The 18,059-nt window shown below is 28.6% G+C and overlaps 1 protein-coding gene across 1 annotated transcript in view; it reads right to left on the reverse strand.

Annotated features, from left to right (window-relative positions):
- Window positions 1-12,487, reverse strand: part of LOC107449842 (insulin-like growth factor 1 receptor) — a 156,679-nt gene extending 144,192 nt beyond the window's left edge. Inside the window, exon 1 of the mRNA XM_043042330.2 lies at window positions 11,936-12,487. The gene's annotated coding sequence lies outside the window, so the exon portion shown is untranslated. The remainder of the gene's footprint in view (window positions 1-11,935) is intronic.
- Window positions 12,488-18,059: the final 5,572 nt, after the last annotated feature.

An 18,059-nucleotide genomic window follows, 5' to 3' on the forward strand; every position in this document is an offset into this window, starting at 1 on the left:
CTTATTTATTAAAACGTTTATGAGACTATGGGGCATTTTTCTATCTTGAAAAAATAATAGAGGTGAAATGTGCTAACATCAGCATTGAAACAATATTTTTTATTTAACTTCAGTTATAAATTTGTGATATTCAAATAACATTTTTATATAACGTTAGTTTAAGTTATTTATAACAATTAACGCAAAATAAAAATTCAGAATAAAAGATGTTAAATCACTAGTCTAGGACAGATAAGTAATTCTTCTTATAATTAATCTTCAAAAGTATTTCATAACATTTACATAACAGAAGAAACAAAAAACTTAAGTGATTCTATAACACTTAACAATTAGTTCATCATAATGAAAAAAAAAAAAAAAACTCAACTGATCACTTCAGCTTTTTGTCACTTTAACAGCCCAATTTATTATTACGGCTAATCAACTTTTTTTTTCTCGTTTTATTAATGGACTAAATGTAAAATAATACAAAATACATGACTTGGCTATTATTTGAATGAAACTGCAATTTTTAATAGCATAATCATCCAAACACGCACAGATACGTATTTTTTCCAGTTTGAAATTGCATGGTATTTACGTGAAGATTTTTACCGTGGATTTTGCAGTTAAAAAAAAAGTTTTTCGAAGGCTCCGTCGTAATAATGAAATGATGCTTTTTTGCGAATAATGTGCTATTTTTATAACTGCTGTAAGTCCGCAACTGTTACTCATAACTGTTGGGTCAAGTTCAGCCTATCTAAAGCCAGCGCTGTGATTTAGAAAATGTTATTTAGAAAATGGCGCAAAACATCAATATGGAGGAAAGGCACAGTTTTGTGAAAATGAAAAGCGTTTGTGGTCTAGCTTTTAAATATTTAAAAACTTACTCCAATCCTGCATTACCTGAACTTTGCAATAACTGAGAAAACAGCAGTAATTTTAATAACCTTTATCTAGGTGGGGAAAATGTTGCCAAATTGGCGATTTTTAAAAAAGTATAATAACTTTTAAAATATTAAAGTTATTTGTTTGTTCTAAAGCCCAGTTAATTCTTCAAGGCAAGATTAGATACATATATAGTTTAAAATCATCCGCATGGCTTCAAGTGTAAGGCACTTAAACTATGGCTTTTTTATTTTTCTTGCCGACTGATAGCTTCGAAAAACAGCGTTAAATTAGTTTTCTGGAATGAAAAATTGGAAAAGAGAGTTTATGGATTACAATAACTAAACTATAAAATAAAATATATATAACAAAACCGATTTTCATTAAAAATACCGATCTACCAAATATTTTTCATTTTTATGATTTAAAAACATATCTAACTATATATATATATATATTTCATTCTAACTATAAATATATATTTCATATAAAAGAGGTGACGCAATTTTCCAATGGTTTCGGTACATTTATACTGGCCAAAAAATCACAAGGTAAAATACAGTTTTCCCTCATTAATTTCCATATTTTTTTGGTAGTTATCAGTATAAAATTATTAAAATCGTAAAGGTATTATTTTCCTGTGAAATAGCCATGTATCCCAAATTAAAGGTATTTATCTGTGATATTTTTCTTATTTTACTCCACTAACATTAAATTTTTGCTTTTGATTGTTTTCTAAATTAAGAATTCAAAACTAACAGAGTTGTTTCTTTATTATAACGGAATTCTATAGTACCTAATTATCATTATACTACCTTATTATCATTATTATACTTTATTATTGTTATTATTATAATCGTTAAAGATATCTGTTGAATGACTTTGAATTTTACGATCAGCTTCGTGCACAAATTGCAATTAATATATCAGCCTGTATAGTAGTGAACTCAAAAAATTTTTTATTACAATATATCTTTAATTTTAAATGCAATTGAAAAAAAATGATTACTAAACAAAATTATTTATGTTCAGTAACAGAGCTAGTAGAATAATAAGTGAAATAGAATCATATGAGATCTTACATACTAATTACTAAATTTGACTCAATCAACAGTTAATTTTAAAAAAAAATCAAAATTGGATGGGAGAATTGGGGGAGGGGGGAACGCAAGCGTAAGTAAACAAAATTTGTCATAGTACATACATTTTAAAAGATCAATTTATATGTTCGTAGAAAATACTGTTTAATGCTAAAAAAAAGCCAATTATTGCGAAGCAATGATTGAGGTTGGTGGGCGGCAGCGAGCAGGGAGCCTAGTTTATAACAAATAAGATGTGTATATAAATTTATACTACGGCAGTGAAGTCTAACTCTTTTGATAAAAAATAACATAATAATTCATCTAACTCTTTTGAGAAAAAATAAATACAGTGTTACACATTTATTAAAATTTTTATTTAGTGTTGAAAATCAAATGCGTTAGTTTAACTTGTTTATAAAGTATATTGTTTCAACTTTATAAACATAATAATTAAAAAATTGAATTTCAGCTGGTTACATTCATATACAAAATTTACGCATGAGTTATATATCCTACTCCTTTGGGAAAAACTAAATATGTTATCCATTATTAAAACAATAGGGACAGAAATAAAATATTTTTTAATTTAGCTTGTTAAATCAATTATAAAATAAAAAAGAAAATGGCTAATTTATTTATAAAAAAAACGAAAATTGCTCAATATTTACAGATGTTGAGTAGAATCTATTAAAGAAAACAAAATTTAATATATTAAAGAATTAAATATTATGAAATCATATATTTCCAATAATTAAGATTACAACCAAAGAAATTATAGAGAAAAATGTTTAAGTTCACAGACTAATTTCTTAAAGAGTGCTAATTAGTAGAAATAAGAAAATTTTGATTTATTAGATTAATAAAAAGGAATAAGATATAAAAACAGTTTTGTTTTAGAAGAAAATGAAAAAAATTTTTTTGTTAATAATTAAATAGCATTAACAATCAGATTAAAAACATTACTTAAAAGAAAAACAAATACTTTATTTGGATGCTTATCAAGCAAATTATTGCAGAATATATGCGTAGTGACATTTTTTCAACAATTATTTACGCAAACGTTCAGGGGGGGGGTAGAAGAAAAAGGAATTTTTTTCCAATTTTGCAAACTGCTTACTAGGAGTTTTTTTTCCCCTTGCAATTAAGATTGTGATGAAATAATTAATAATTATAATATTAAGTAAACACTCGTACTAAAATTAAAATATCCCGCACGAAGAAAAAAATTATTTTTGTTAGTTCTAAAAATAATTTATTTATTTAATAAATCGTTTTCATTTATATTCAAAAAAGCTTTAATGGTAATAATGCAAAAAAAAAGAGGAAATAAAGAAGAAGAGGAAATTTTTCAGCCAAAACTTCTCACAAGTAAACAGCAGTTTAATTTTTCAATAAAAATAGCGCTAATAAAAGAAAAGATCATTCTGCGCTAAAAATATTTTGTTATTCTTTAAACATGGATTATTATAATTATATTAAAAATAACATAAATTCTCGTTCCTTATATTAAGACCAACAAAACCAAGTTAAAGTAAAATAATACGTTAATATTTGGCTCGTTAATATTTCCTACTAGTTAATTCCCAGTTAATCTTCCCAGTCCCAGTTTTATTCAAATTTAAATAAAAGATTTTGTATCCAAGTTTTTTTGTCTTTCAAGACGATATAATTAAATATTTTAAGGGGGGAAAATGCACAAAAAGATTCATGTTACCAAGAATTTCTTTTTAAGTATAAAATGAACTTTTCATGCTTTTTGAAATATCTTACTTGTTTAGCTGCGTGTGACGTCAAACAATGATAAACAAGCCATATTTTTTTCAAATTTTATCTACTTTCTTCCCATTCTTTGTATGTTTGTTTTTACTAAAAAACAACATATGTCAGCAATGTTGAAATTTTTTTGAAGGATAGAATGCTTAAAACAAAAACAGCAAAAACCTCACACAATTTGAAAAAAAAAAAAAAAAAAGACTTTTCATTCGAAACAATATATTTAGAATGCAGTTTTAATGCTACATGCACGGAAGGTTAAAGAAAAAGACCGTTTCAATGTTTTAATTATTGGAAAACGTTTTTTAAATAATTATGTCTGATGTCTGTGTGAGAAGGACCTACTTTTAGAGACAAAACACACACTACTACCTTTACTAAAAATAAAATAAAAATTCAAATGGCGAAAATTATTGAATGCGTCCTTTATGACGAAATGCAATGAAATCGACACTGAAAAACATAGAAGTTGAAAACTTGAAAAATATAAAATTGAAAAAAAAAATTAAACTTAAAGGATTTTGCGGATATAGGTCGTAGGCTAATTGGAAAATCTGAATCTTTTTAACTTCTTCCGTCAATCCTTGCAATATCCTGGCGCTTTGCCATAGGTTTCTTGAAATGAGTCTAGTAGACTTATAAAGGGTGTTAAATCAGGTTAATTCAACAATTGACAGATAACCCCTAATTAACCTAAAGGTAAATGGGCTAATTGTTATAAGTTTATAAGCTTTCTGACTCATTAAATAGAACTCGGCGGATTGCAAATAGTCGTAACAACTAGCCAACGACATATACAGATAGGCATTAAAATATTTAAGATCTATGTTTAACGGGTAAAATTAAATATTTTTTGGAGAGAAACTAAACATGAAGTTATCCCACAAATACTTACACAATTTTCAAATGTGTACAATTAACCGCATAAACTATTTACTGCTAAACTAGACATGAACTCTTAGGAATCGTTTCAGTTAAGAAAATTAGGAAAGTTAAATATTGTCTTATGAATACAATTTTCACAATTAAGAACGGAAGAATTAAATTAATTTTTGAATACGAGAAAAATAAAAATTTGCTCACTGACAACAAACAGTAACAGTATTTTGCTACCCAAATATGAAAACTTAATTAAGGATTTTATTTCATAAGAAATATAAAAAATTCATAATTTGTAGAATAAAAATAGTTTACTTGAAAGATTTTGATTTGTTAACATTGAAAAATGCTTTTTTTTAACTACTATTTTAATCGCAATACTCTTTTAAACTCTTTGTTATTAGTAGAGAATGTACCCTAAATACCATGCTCAATATATACGTAAATTTTAAAATCCTTTTTCAAGAATAAAACCAGAAACGAAGAACATCAGGAGTCTAAAATTAATGTTTAAATAAGGATAAAAACGAAAAAGCTATCGAAATCCAACGAATCATTGCTGAGAAAAATGAAACCAGCATAAAACCAGTTTGGCAGCAGGAAAAAGCAGAGAAAGCTTGAAACTAGGTACTTATTAGAAATACATCCAAGTTTCATCAGGTAATCATACCCATCATGATGTTTTTCATTTTATTTCACCTTCCTCACAAGTGTCCACGTGGTTCGAACAGATCTTGACAGCATTTTTTTCTTCACTTAATTATTAATTTTTGACCCCAATGAGTTTTTTTTTTAAATTTCATTTTCGACAAGATTTCTAACAAGTATATATAGTATATACATTTACATATATATACATACATATAAAAAACAAGTAATACATATATACCTAAATAAAAAATTTAAGTCAATTCCTACTTAGAAATTTTAATTTAGTTACTTTTTATTAAATAATTACAATTAATATAAATAAGTAAATGCATATGACAGAATCACAATAATAATTAATTAATTAAATTTAATCAGGGGTCTGTCCAGACATTTTTGTCTGGACAGACCCCTGAAAGGTCCGTTTTGTAAAGTTGTGAAAAAATGACTCGTAATTTGTGAATATAAAATAAACGTTAAGTCACATTCTTTCAACCAGGGTCCGCTTTTGTGAATTTGTGCAAATAGGGTCCGTTATTGCAAAAAGACTTTTTCAAGGAGTTTGTAAATTATAAAGACATACAAGATTATTCTCAACACTGTAAAATTAAAATTAAAAAAATTAAATTTTAAAAATAAACAGTAATTGCTGCTACTAAATTAGAGATGCAACATACAAGTATTTGGTATTTAGCCTATACTGCTGAGCGCAGAATATTCATTTCGGACGAATAAAGGAAGAATCGTCTGCCGAAGACAAAACTTAATTCGTTTACATCCATCGTTCATGTTTTCTGCCCTGGGAAGGGTTTATTCAATTAACAAAACAATAATGAAGATAAACAAATTTGTGAAGGGTCCGATTAAAAGAAAAATCATTTTGTGAAGGGTCCGTTTTTATGAAAAGATATTTTGTGAAGGGTCCGTTAACGGATCCAAATAAGAATTTAAAAAATTGTATTTGAACTTGAGTGGATGAATAAAATGTATTTTATTAACGATTGAAAATTTAAAAAAATTCTATAACAACAGAAGGAAAAACAGACTTGGGGGAACATCGTGGTGAATAAACAATGCTCTTTTCGTTTAATTCTAATAAGGGAAAAGAAATAAAAAGAAAGGAATGCAATTACAAATACTTTAGTTACACTTCTCGAGATAAAATAGCGATGGTAAACATTTGCAATAAAGACGCACAGACTTAAATTGTTGAACCCAGTTTCTTCAAAGAACGATCTGACATTATATGAATAACCGATCGTAAATTAAGCCGATTGTTTCCGAGGGATGATTTACGACTGTTTACATTGCATAAAACCTAGCTTCCGCTTAACACTTTTTCTTCGTAAGATTACCAAGTAGTTGTAGAAATCAATACACACTAAAAAAAGTTTCATCTCCATACGTTCTTAAAAATATTTCTAAATTTAGTGTACATTGCAAAAAATTATTCACCATACAATTCATAATTTTCCTTCCGATTATTAAATAAAATAATAGAAGATAATAAATATTGACCAGAAGTTATTTTTTAGGCGAGATTATCTTTGGTGAAACAAATTTCATAATTGTGTGCAAAAATTTTTCAAATTAAAAAGTTCCCGAGATATGGCGAAATATGCAAAATATAAAATTATATTATTGGGTTTCTAACTTAACTACTTTCTATTTTAACTACTATTAGGAAAATATCTCCAGGCTGCCCTCAATGTTTTGGGGATCAAAAATCGTAAAAAAGGTATGTTTATTAATAAGGTTAGTTTTTGTGACAGATTTTCAGACTAAAAATATCGTCTGCACGAATTAATTAGCATATTTTAGATCATTTAGTTGAACCATTTTAGATTGGGTCCTAGAACGTGAAGATCCGATCATTAGATCATAAGTCATTCAGAGAGACCCGTTTATTTTCCGTACATCGCTTTTAAAAAATTCATTTAGCATGGCAAATGATTTCAGAAATGTAATTAATGCATTACATTTGAAGAGAATGCTTCAAGAAGTTTTAAATTCATGTTAGCTTATTTTGTTGAATTGTCTGCTTAACTGAAACCGCGATTAAAACATTTCATTCACGTTTCAGAAAAGTCACAAAAACATTGCGAATTTTTTTTAATGCATGAAGAAGAGTTGAGGAATCATATTAGCTAATAAAAAGTTAATCAAACAATATAAAAATAGCGATTAAACTATGGATAACATCGTGCTGTTAAACTCCAGCTCATAATTTACTTTTGAACGTTGTATTTTTTCATGACACGAAGCCACTAAATTGCAATTAAGTGACAATTCAATTAACGAGTTCAATTAACGAAAGTGACAATTCAGTTTTAGTCACAAATAGAGAGTTTCTGTTTAAAATAGATTCCAATGAATTTTCATGCAGAAATGCGGTGTGACTCAGGTAGCTCGGTTGCCAAACTTATTTTACGAAAATTAGCTTCTAAAATTTCTTTATCGCTCTTTTCTTAAACCCTCTCTCTCTCCCCTCGCAAAAAAGAAAAAAAAACGCTCCTACATCAACTTTAAATTCAGTAAATTTTAAGATTTTTCACAAAAAGTCTGAACGTGAACAAACTTTATGTTTGTGACCGTATTTTCACTAATTCACAGAATTATGAGAATAAATTTTTCACAATATCACAAAAGAGACTTTTTACTATAAGTCTGGAATAAACCCTAATTTTAAAAAAATGAGAAGGAAAAGTGTGAACAGGGCCTGATTATCGCCTAGGCCCAATAGGCACAGGTCTAGGGCCCACACTTTCTGGGGGGACCTCAAAAATTCGTAAAAAGCCCACAATATTACTTGAAAAAAAAAAATACTGAAAGAAACAGTTTATCTCAAAAAAGGCAATTCTTATTTCAAATTTTCTTTATATTGTGATAAACCAAACTCGTGTAAACATTGCACTAATCAAATTCGAAAGTGCAGCTGAATTTTAATTGGTAATTGGTGCAATTTTTACCCCAACGGCTTGCAATGCAAATGCAACGAGAATGTATATTCGCACAGTCTCTTATAAATGATCAGTGTCAACAAGAACTAAAAGCTTATTCTTAATAAATATGCAAAGCTGTATATGGAAGGCTTCAATATTTAAAATAATTAAGCTAATCAGTGACTTTTAGCAAAAATCACTCATTTCAATTGTTTGTGGTCAACAAACTATTTTTATTTTCACACAACATTGTTTTATACTTCGCTTTAATCAGGGGTCTGTCCAGACATTTTGTGAAAGGTCCGTTTTTCGTGAAATTGTGAAAAAATTACTCACATTCTTTCAACCAGGATCCGCTTTTATGAATTTGTGCAAATAGGGTCCGTTATTGCAAAAAAAAAATTTTTTAAGGAGTTTTTAAATTGTAAAGACATACAAGATTATGCTCAACACTGTAAAATTATAATTAAAAAAATTAAATTTTAAAAAATAAACAACAATTGCTGCTTCTAAATTAGAGATGCAACATACAAATATTTGGTATTTAGCCTATACTGCTGAACGCAGAATATTAATTTCGGACGAATAATGGAAGAATCGTCTGCCGAAGACAAAACTTAATTCGTTTACATCCATCTTTCTTGTTTTCTGCCCTGGAAAGGGTTTATTCGATTAACAAAATAATAATGAAGATAAACAAATTAAAAGAAAAATCAATTTGTGAAGGGTCCGATTAAAAGAAAAATCATTTTGTGAAGGGTCCGTTTTTAAGTTAAAATAGTTTGTGAAGGATCCGTTTTTATGAAAAGATATTTTGTGAAGGGTCCGTTAACGGACCCAAATTTCTTTTAAACAGACCCCTGCTTTAATATTTAGATGCGTAAACTTTATCTTAGAAAAATAATCTTCAATTGTCTGCTTTCAAAACTTTTTAGAATGTTTCTCTTGAATCATGCAGTTCAATAGATTCTTTTTATTGTTAGGACTACTCTTCAGAAATGTAATTTCAAAATATTTTGTTAAGGGCCTTAGGCCTGAATTTGTCTTGATCGGCCCCTGAGTGTGAACAGATTAAATATTTTATAATACTTGTTCAAAAGAGGCAGGTATCCAATTATATACACGAAGAAAAAAAGTATAATTATTTACTTTAGCTCTACTATTTAATAAATTCAACATTCTTATATATGCAGCTTCGATTCTAGGAAGAGTATTCTAACAGTAAATATGTAGTAGTTATAACAAGGAACAAATCCAACGCCCAAATCCGGATTCTTTCTAGAAGAATGCGGGGGAAATTTTTAGGTAAGCCCATCTGTTAGTTTAGCCACTTTAAACCGGTGGAGTAAACTGAAACGGGTTGGAGAGGTAATAATAATGTTCCTAAAAGAATATCAAGAAGTTATGCACTTTTATAAAACCATCCCTTTATTTTCATTCTTAACTGAAACCAATGAAAATACGAAGAAAATAAGAGATTTCTTAACCACCTCTTTATTTTCATTCTTAACTGAAACCAATGAAAATACCCATTTGAAGAAAATAAGAGATCTCTTAACCATCTCTTTATTTTCATTCTTAACTGAAACCAATGAAAATACGAAGAAAATAAGAGATCTCTTAACCATCTCTTTATTTTCATTCTTAAACGAAACCAATGAAAATACACATTTGAAGAAAAAAAGAGATCTCTTAACCATCTCTTTTTCATTCTTAACTGAAACCAATAAAAATACCCATTTGAAGAAAATAAGAGATTGAAGAATAAAGGCGCAAAGTTGAACAAATAATCCCATAAAATATATATATATATATTTATTCTGTGACAAGTTTAATGATAATAAGTTCGTGCGTTGTTGGATTAATAAGTACCATTATTTCGAAAATATTCAGGCTATTCAAGAAAAAAAAGGGCAATGTTTAATTCTCTTAGGGAAGGTAAAATTAGGTAGACATTAAATCAAGGTGTGTTTCTTTTAAAAAGAAATAAATTAAAAAATTGTTGTGACATGTTAATTTTGAGATACAACAAAATTTAATTACAATTTCATTTTAATAAACTATTATTATCAAGCTCTTTAAGATTTTTCTCTAAATCTAATACTGTGCCAATTTCAATTTTATTTCCTTTGTAAATCTTATCTAATTTATAGAATTATGATGAATCAGGTATCTTTTCTTAAGATTAAGATTATTAATTAGTATGAGCTCTTTATAATGCTGTATAAGTTTTTCAGCTTGTTTATTCATTAAAAAAAAGCTCTATTACTCGATTTTAATTTTACTTATGACTATAGTTACTTTTTTTTTGACAATATTTAAAAAAAGAAAAGAACGAACAACGTTTTTGATTATACTAATTATTATGAAAAAAATATCTTACCTAACGAAACTTCGGTACTTTCATAAAAAAAAGGACAAAAACATAGGGGGAAAAAAATTAAAAAATAACTAGGAAAATTAAGTATTATAATTATATAAATGGAAGCTAGTTTTAAAATAAAATTAACGGATCAAAATAGAATTAATTCAGTATAACTTTGATTCAAATAATTGTTTACATAAAAAAAAGAAAAAAGGGCGATGAAAACAACTTAAAAGAATTAACAGACCTAGATCTTTTTCTTAAACCAAACCAAAATCAGCTGATTAGAAGGATGTGTGACTATAATTCTACATTCAACGATTACTTCAAATGAATAAAAATTAATCACGCCAGTTTTGAAAACATACGTATAGTATTTGCCAAAAACTAAAAAATATTCTCTAAAATTTTATTTTTAAAAAAAGTTTAATTGTTTATTCAATGTTAACACAATAGGGCATTTGATCAACAATAAAATAAACAAAGACGGAAAGTTAAAGAAAACAAACATATTAAAAGGAAAAAAAAAAAACTCGAAAAATTGATTTTTAAAAAAATATTTTAGCGGAAAATAAAATTAAAGGATCAAAATAAATTTAATTACATTAGTATAACTTCAATTCAAATAATTGTTAAAGTTTACATATAAAAAGAAGAGAAACTGTGGATGAAAATAAGGAATAAACAAACCTAGATCGTTTTTACATGCCAAACTGAAATCGATGTAAAGGCTGAGTGGCAATGATTCTCGAAAATACAGATTATTTCAAATGAATCAAGCCGGTTTTGAAGCCATACGTAGCGTATTACAGCCAAAAACTATTTTGTCAATTTCTAATTTATTTAAAAAAAAATTTTTGGAAGAAATTGAACCGTTTACTCTCGATTAACATAATAGCAAATTGTATAGCACATTACCTAAAATAAACGAAATTGGAAAGTTAAAGAGAAAAAATAGAAAGAGAGATATAAAAAAGAGTATAAGTTAGAAATAAATTAAAATAAAGTAACATAATGGAACACAAAAAACGTCTAAGAAACACGTTTGGTAAAAAAACTATAAAAATTTATTTAAAAAATTTACTTTCAAGATATAAACTTTTCGACTAAGAGAATATGTTATAAAGCAATGAATCACATGTATATTTAAAATACTGTAATAAAATTTAAAAAAACGCGTGGTTAGAAAAATCTATAAATGTTACACTTCTAAAAAAATTAAACTTGCATGAAAATAAAATTTTTAGACTTGACTATAAGAATCAATAAATCCCAGACATGAATAAAGATATGAATCAGATGTATATAAATATTTCGATAAAAAAAATAAATAAATGATAATTTAAAACTAAATATAGAATAATCTAACTACTACTCACCTTATAAAGAGGAGTAAATAAGAACGAAATGATCAGTGGAATGATTGCACTCACAAAAACAAAAAACAGTAGTACACAACAATATACGCAGTTTTCAATTTATCCATATCAACACTTGCCTTGACGTAAATACACACACACAGAATCAAGAAGTCACAACAATCTGAATTGACAGATCTTTTTCAACTTCGCACTTCCTCCAGGCTCATCCTTAGATCGAACGAAAAACAAACACCAGACGATCACTGCCGTAGAATTTTTACTGGTGACCGCGCGTGATGAATATTAGGAATGGAAGGAAAAACATTTAAGTCGTTTTCAAGATCGAGATCTACGTCGTAAAAATGATATGCACACGAACAAAATATTTTAATGAATTATACGAGAGCCACTTTTATCGATTCCGTGATGATCTGAAAGCAGGTCACTGCCCAACGCACACAATCACAAACCAGTTTTGTTATTACAAATTGGCGCGACGTACTGATAGAAAAATCATCAAAAGTACCACAAAGGCGGCAAAATCCCTTCTGAGGAAATTTTTCATTGTACATTACGTTATATGCTACGGTATCGCCATCTATTGCAGAAACAGAGAACTAGGTTACTTCAGGTAAAAATCGCTTCCGTTCGCCGTAATTCTTTCGTAATATTTACAATTGTAGTAATTGTTGCAAATTTGTTATTCATCCTTATCATCCTTCCTGTAATGAAGTATAAGGATTTTTTTTTTAAAAAGAATTTATTTTATCGAGGATTATGATAAAATTAGTTTTCAATTCTTTTCAAAACTTAGAATGTTACATAAATATTGACAATGAAAAAAAATATATATTTTCTATTAAAAAATGAGAAAATAAGCAAATGTCTTAGAAATTTTTTTTTTTTAAAGCAAAGCATTTTTGAAATAATTCTTTCTCATATAATATCAGTCCTATACTTTTATTTTGAATATTATATAATCTATAATAACTCTCTTTTAAGGATAAATTAGCAATTTAAAATTTATAAACAAAAAAGTATTTTGAAAGCATTTACACACTTTAGGGAAAATAAAAAGATTTCTCTATCTTTTTTTTTTTTACTGTGTTAATAATGCACATGTTTTCTTTTGATTATTAAAGAAATCCTTTATTTATAAAATGACTTATTTATATTTCTAAACCTAATATAAAAGAATAAAACCCGAAATTTATTGTTTTATGTAACTTTTAATTTTGTGTATAGTTTGTGTTTAATTTAATTGACAGTTTTTGAAAAACATCTCGACAAAAATAATTTTTTATTAGGAAAAAAAAGAACTTTAAATTTTTCTTTGATCTAAAAATCGCATATTTCGTCTGGGAACTATAATCAATGATTTGAATCAAGTTATAAACATTGTGTTATTGACACTGTATAAAATTGCAAGTGCTCATTATGCAAAAAGGAAATATAAGAATTACGGAGAAAGAAATCACGCGCTAGTTTGCTTTTTTCTTCTTCTTTTTTTCCTTGCTTAAAAAAAATTAAAGCGATATGACAACCAAAAAAAGAAAAAAAAAAAAACATTTTCTTCATTCAATAAATCAATTTTTTAAGAACACAATTCACTTCAACCAGCTTATTTAGTTGTTATTTGTAATATCTGATTAGAGAAAACCAAGCTAAAGATGAATAAGAAAAGGGCCGCAAGCGGCTCAGGTGGACAGATGTTTTATACAGTTCAGTTCAGTTCATTGATTAGATGCATGTTTACACTAACACTGATTAAAGTTAAAAAAAAACAAAAATAAATAAGTCTGCCAAATTCTCAATGACCACATTTAAGCTTCCGCTTTTTATTATTTTTCAATCTTGATTCTGATTTTGTACGAATGATTTTATGAATCGCTCGTTCCAAAGGGGTTAAAGAGAATAAAAATATGTACAAATTTAGAAGCGTCAAAAATTTATAAGTATCATGTAAGGAAATAATTAATCTTAATAATATGTTTTATTTTGTATTTCTTTCTATAATTTTTGGCTTAATTATTTTTGAGACTTTTCCCCTTTAACTGTCGTATTGAGTATTGGATTCGGGCATAGATGTATATCTTTTTAATCTCAGTCTCGGATTCGGACCTTTAGAAAGTAAGTCCTAACTCATCTCTAGTAGTCAACATAGGATAGTTAGTAGTACAAATCTGATCAGTGATTATTTTTTTTTTATTATTTACTTAAGCACACATAAAAATTATATTTTGACGTTTCAAATATTAAAAAAATACAGCAATAAATGATAATGCTGAAATAATAATCAAAATAGGAATTTCTATATTATACGGAAGACGAGATCCTGTTCTGCTCGAAACTATCTCTTAACAGCTTAGCTAACAACTTATAATAATTAATAAATAAATAGGCAATTAATAAGACATTTCTATTAAAATTCAATTAATTTATTCGATGTCTTAATTGACACTAATCTTCCACTAACGTAGTAAGTATATTGGGGAAAATTATGATTATTTTTACCCTTACAAAAAAATATCTTTTCACTTTTAACGCTATGAGAAATTTAAATTTTTTTCCTATTTTATATCAAATTAAAATTGCTCATTTGAATTTTTTTTAAAAAAACAAAAATTCTATCCAAATAAGCTTCGGAATTGGTTTCCGTTTCAGAGTGTTTTGAGTATACTCTCTCAGAAATAAAATTCTCATTTTTGACGATTTAGCAATTCTTGAGAATCATTTCGTAACGAAATCACGTGACTTGTGACGAAACGTGAACTTTCAAATGTATGACGAAAATGTCTTCTCAATTCGAAACCTCTTCGTAAGGCATTTTGAGAGATTGTTAACTAGAATGACGAAACTAGAATAAAGACTAGACCAGGGGTTTCCAACTTACATGAGGTCGGGGGCCACAATTAAAAACAAAAATCAAATGGCGGGCCGCAACTTAATCAAAATTTTATGTATGACTCTTTTATGTTTGAAAGAACATTAAATATTACTGTCAGATTTTTACCAAGTTGTACAAAACAAAAGTATTGAATTACATATTAAAATAAGAAGTAGATTTCAAAAAATATTTAATTGCATATTAAAAAATTTGGGCTACAATAACTTTAATGTACACCTATGTATTAAACAATTAATGCGTAACAGATATCTAATTGTTAAGATATAAAACTTTAAAAAGGTTGGTATTAAAACTTACATAGTAGCACACAAAATTTTCAACGAAAAAATTGAGTTTTGTCTGTTGCAACCATCAGAGAATAAATATTTAGATTTAAAATTTACAAATGTGTGGGTGTAAATATTTTCGCCCAAAATGAGTGGTTTCAAAAAGTTAAATCGGAGAATTTCTTCGAGAAAATTTCTGATACACACCTGCTAAATTATACTCACAAAATGCAAAAAAAGAAATAAAAAAGAGCAACATATACGATTATTTTTGTATTCGAATAAATATTTTCTTAGATGCAAAACCTGAGAGAAAATTTTTTGAACCGTTGGTATGATAAATTTCACAGAAACGAAGAAATTAGGTTTTTATTAACGAGAAAAGTTTTTTAAACCCATATAGATTTTTCAAGAAAATTGTCCGCAAAAAATGACTACTAATATATTTTAGTTCGCGGGGCACAAAAAAAGGCTTCGCGGGCCACCAGTTGGAAACCACTGGACTAGACAATCGAAAATAAGTTGACGAAATAAGCTGACCGGTTTGTATGGTGGTCAAAAAGTTGACCCTGTACCTGAAAGATCCGTAGTTCAAACCCCTCTTCGGGCATGGGTGTAATTTATCTATCTGTCTGTCCTTGTTGTTTCGTGGCATGCATATCGTGCCCACGTTTAAATTATTATTTTACAAGTTAGATACATTAGGTACAACAAGTTTTTTTTTTTTTTTTTTAAAAGAAAATAGAATGACGAAATATTTCTTTAATTTTGACATAATTTGTTTCCTCGAAGAATTGGCGATAGTTATTTCGTTCCTTTGATTAAATTTCTGCTCGGATCATATACCTGGAAACGGTCTCGTCAAAAACGAAGACAGTTTCATGATAATCGAGTATCCATTCTTTACGGCATAGTCACCATCATCATCAGAAGTATGGTAGGTAGCCTTAGAAGCTTTCCTTTGCAGAGATTTCCCAGCATCTCTCTGAGTGGCAATAATTCTCTAGTTCAGAGATCTAGACTTGTGAGCTCTATACCTTCACCCTTAGGATTCCAAAATTTCTCTCTCAATTGAGTCTATTCATCGCAACTTCGGTCTTTCTCTTCTTTACCAAAACAAGCAGCCCAGTTCAGTCTATTGATCTTGATGCATTTCATGATGTCGTTTCCTTAAAACATTTAAAAATTTATGTTTTGCGTCTTCCTCACCAGTAATCATGTTCTTTCATTGACTCTTCCAAGAATAACTCTCAAAATCTTTTGTTCGAAATAAGACGCGCCAGATTTTGAGCTATATGCAGAAATGAAGATACAAAACTTATGTTTCTCTCAATGAAAGTGTGAAAATTGATTCAGATGAAATAGTCGCAAAAGTTTCGGTTTGGAGAATTTTTTTTCTCCTGACATGTAGAACAAAGAAAAAAAAAACAACTTTTCACATTTAATATTTTTTTTTCCTAGTGACCGCATTGCCACGTAGAAAAAAGAAGGCAAAAAACTGATTACGCTTGACAACACAATACTATAGTTGAACTCGAACTGAAGAATAGTTTAATTTAACGCTTACGAATAGTAACATTTCGTGTTAACATACGAATTTTCACACTGGTTATTATGGTTCACGGTATCAACATTGTGGTCGATACAGCATTGAATCATATTTTTTATTGTTATTAAACTGCTGTTTGTAGAAAATGCAACACCATGAAGGAATCATCAGAATCAAATGAAATTCGCAGCAAATGTCAATTATAGGATATTATGCAAATTAATAAAGTTTCAGAGCCATCGCGCGTGCGTGGCGCGCGCAGCGCCCTCTGAATTGATGCTGAAAGCGCTCGTATAAATAAAGTGCTGTAGCGGGACGTTGAAAATAGTCTATGATTATTTGTTAGTGGCAAACGTTTAGTGAGACCTGAGTATGCCTCCACGACGGAAGAATAAGAAATTCAAGCAACTTACGGAGTTTGAACGAGGGAGGATAATCGGCCTTCGAGAAGGAGGATTTTCCTATCGCGCAATAGCAGCTCGTATGCAGCGGAACAGTTCCACAGTGATGCGAGTTTGGAAGCAGTGGACCGACGAGCACCGAATCCATAATAAACTGGGNAATTTCATTACCTCAATAAAGTTTTTTTTTTTTTTTTTGAAAAGAAAATAGAATGACGAAATATTTCTTTAATTTTGACATAATTTGTTTCCTCGAAGAATTGGCGATAGTTATTTCGTTCCTTTGATTAAATTTCTGCTCGGATCATATACCTGGAAACGGTCTCGTCAAAAACGAAGACAGTTTCATGATAATCGAGTATCCATTCTTTACGGCATAGTCACCATCATCATCAGAAGTATGGTAGGTAGCCTTAGAAGCTTTCCTTTGCAGAGATTTCCCAGCATCTCTCTGAGTGGCAATAATTCTCTAGTTCAGAGATCTAGACTTGTGAGCTCTATACCTTCACCCTTAGGATTCCAAAATTTCTCTCTCAATTGAGTCTATTCATCGCAACTTCGGTCTTTCTCTTCTTTACCAAAACAAGCAGCCCAGTTCAGTCTATTGATCTTGATGCATTTCATGATGTCGTTTCCTTAAAACATTTAAAAATTTATGTTTTGCGTCTTCCTCACCAGTAATCATGTTCTTTCATTGACTCTTCCAAGAATAACTCTCAAAATCTTTTGTTCGAAATAAGACGCGCCAGATTTTGAGCTATATGCAGAAATGAAGATACAAAACTTATGTTTCTCTCAATGAAAGTGTGAAAATTGATTCAGATGAAATAGTCGCAAAAGTTTCGGTTTGGAGAATTTTTTTTCTCCTGACATGTAGAACAAAGAAAAAAAAAACAACTTTTCACATTTAATATTTTTTTTTCCTAGTGACCGCATTGCCACGTAGAAAAAAGAAGGCAAAAAACTGATTACGCTTGACAACACAATACTATAGTTGAACTCGAACTGAAGAATAGTT

This window comes from Parasteatoda tepidariorum, chromosome 2 (assembly GCF_043381705.1).
Source record: "Parasteatoda tepidariorum isolate YZ-2023 chromosome 2, CAS_Ptep_4.0, whole genome shotgun sequence".
NCBI lineage: Eukaryota > Metazoa > Arthropoda > Arachnida > Araneae > Theridiidae > Parasteatoda > Parasteatoda tepidariorum.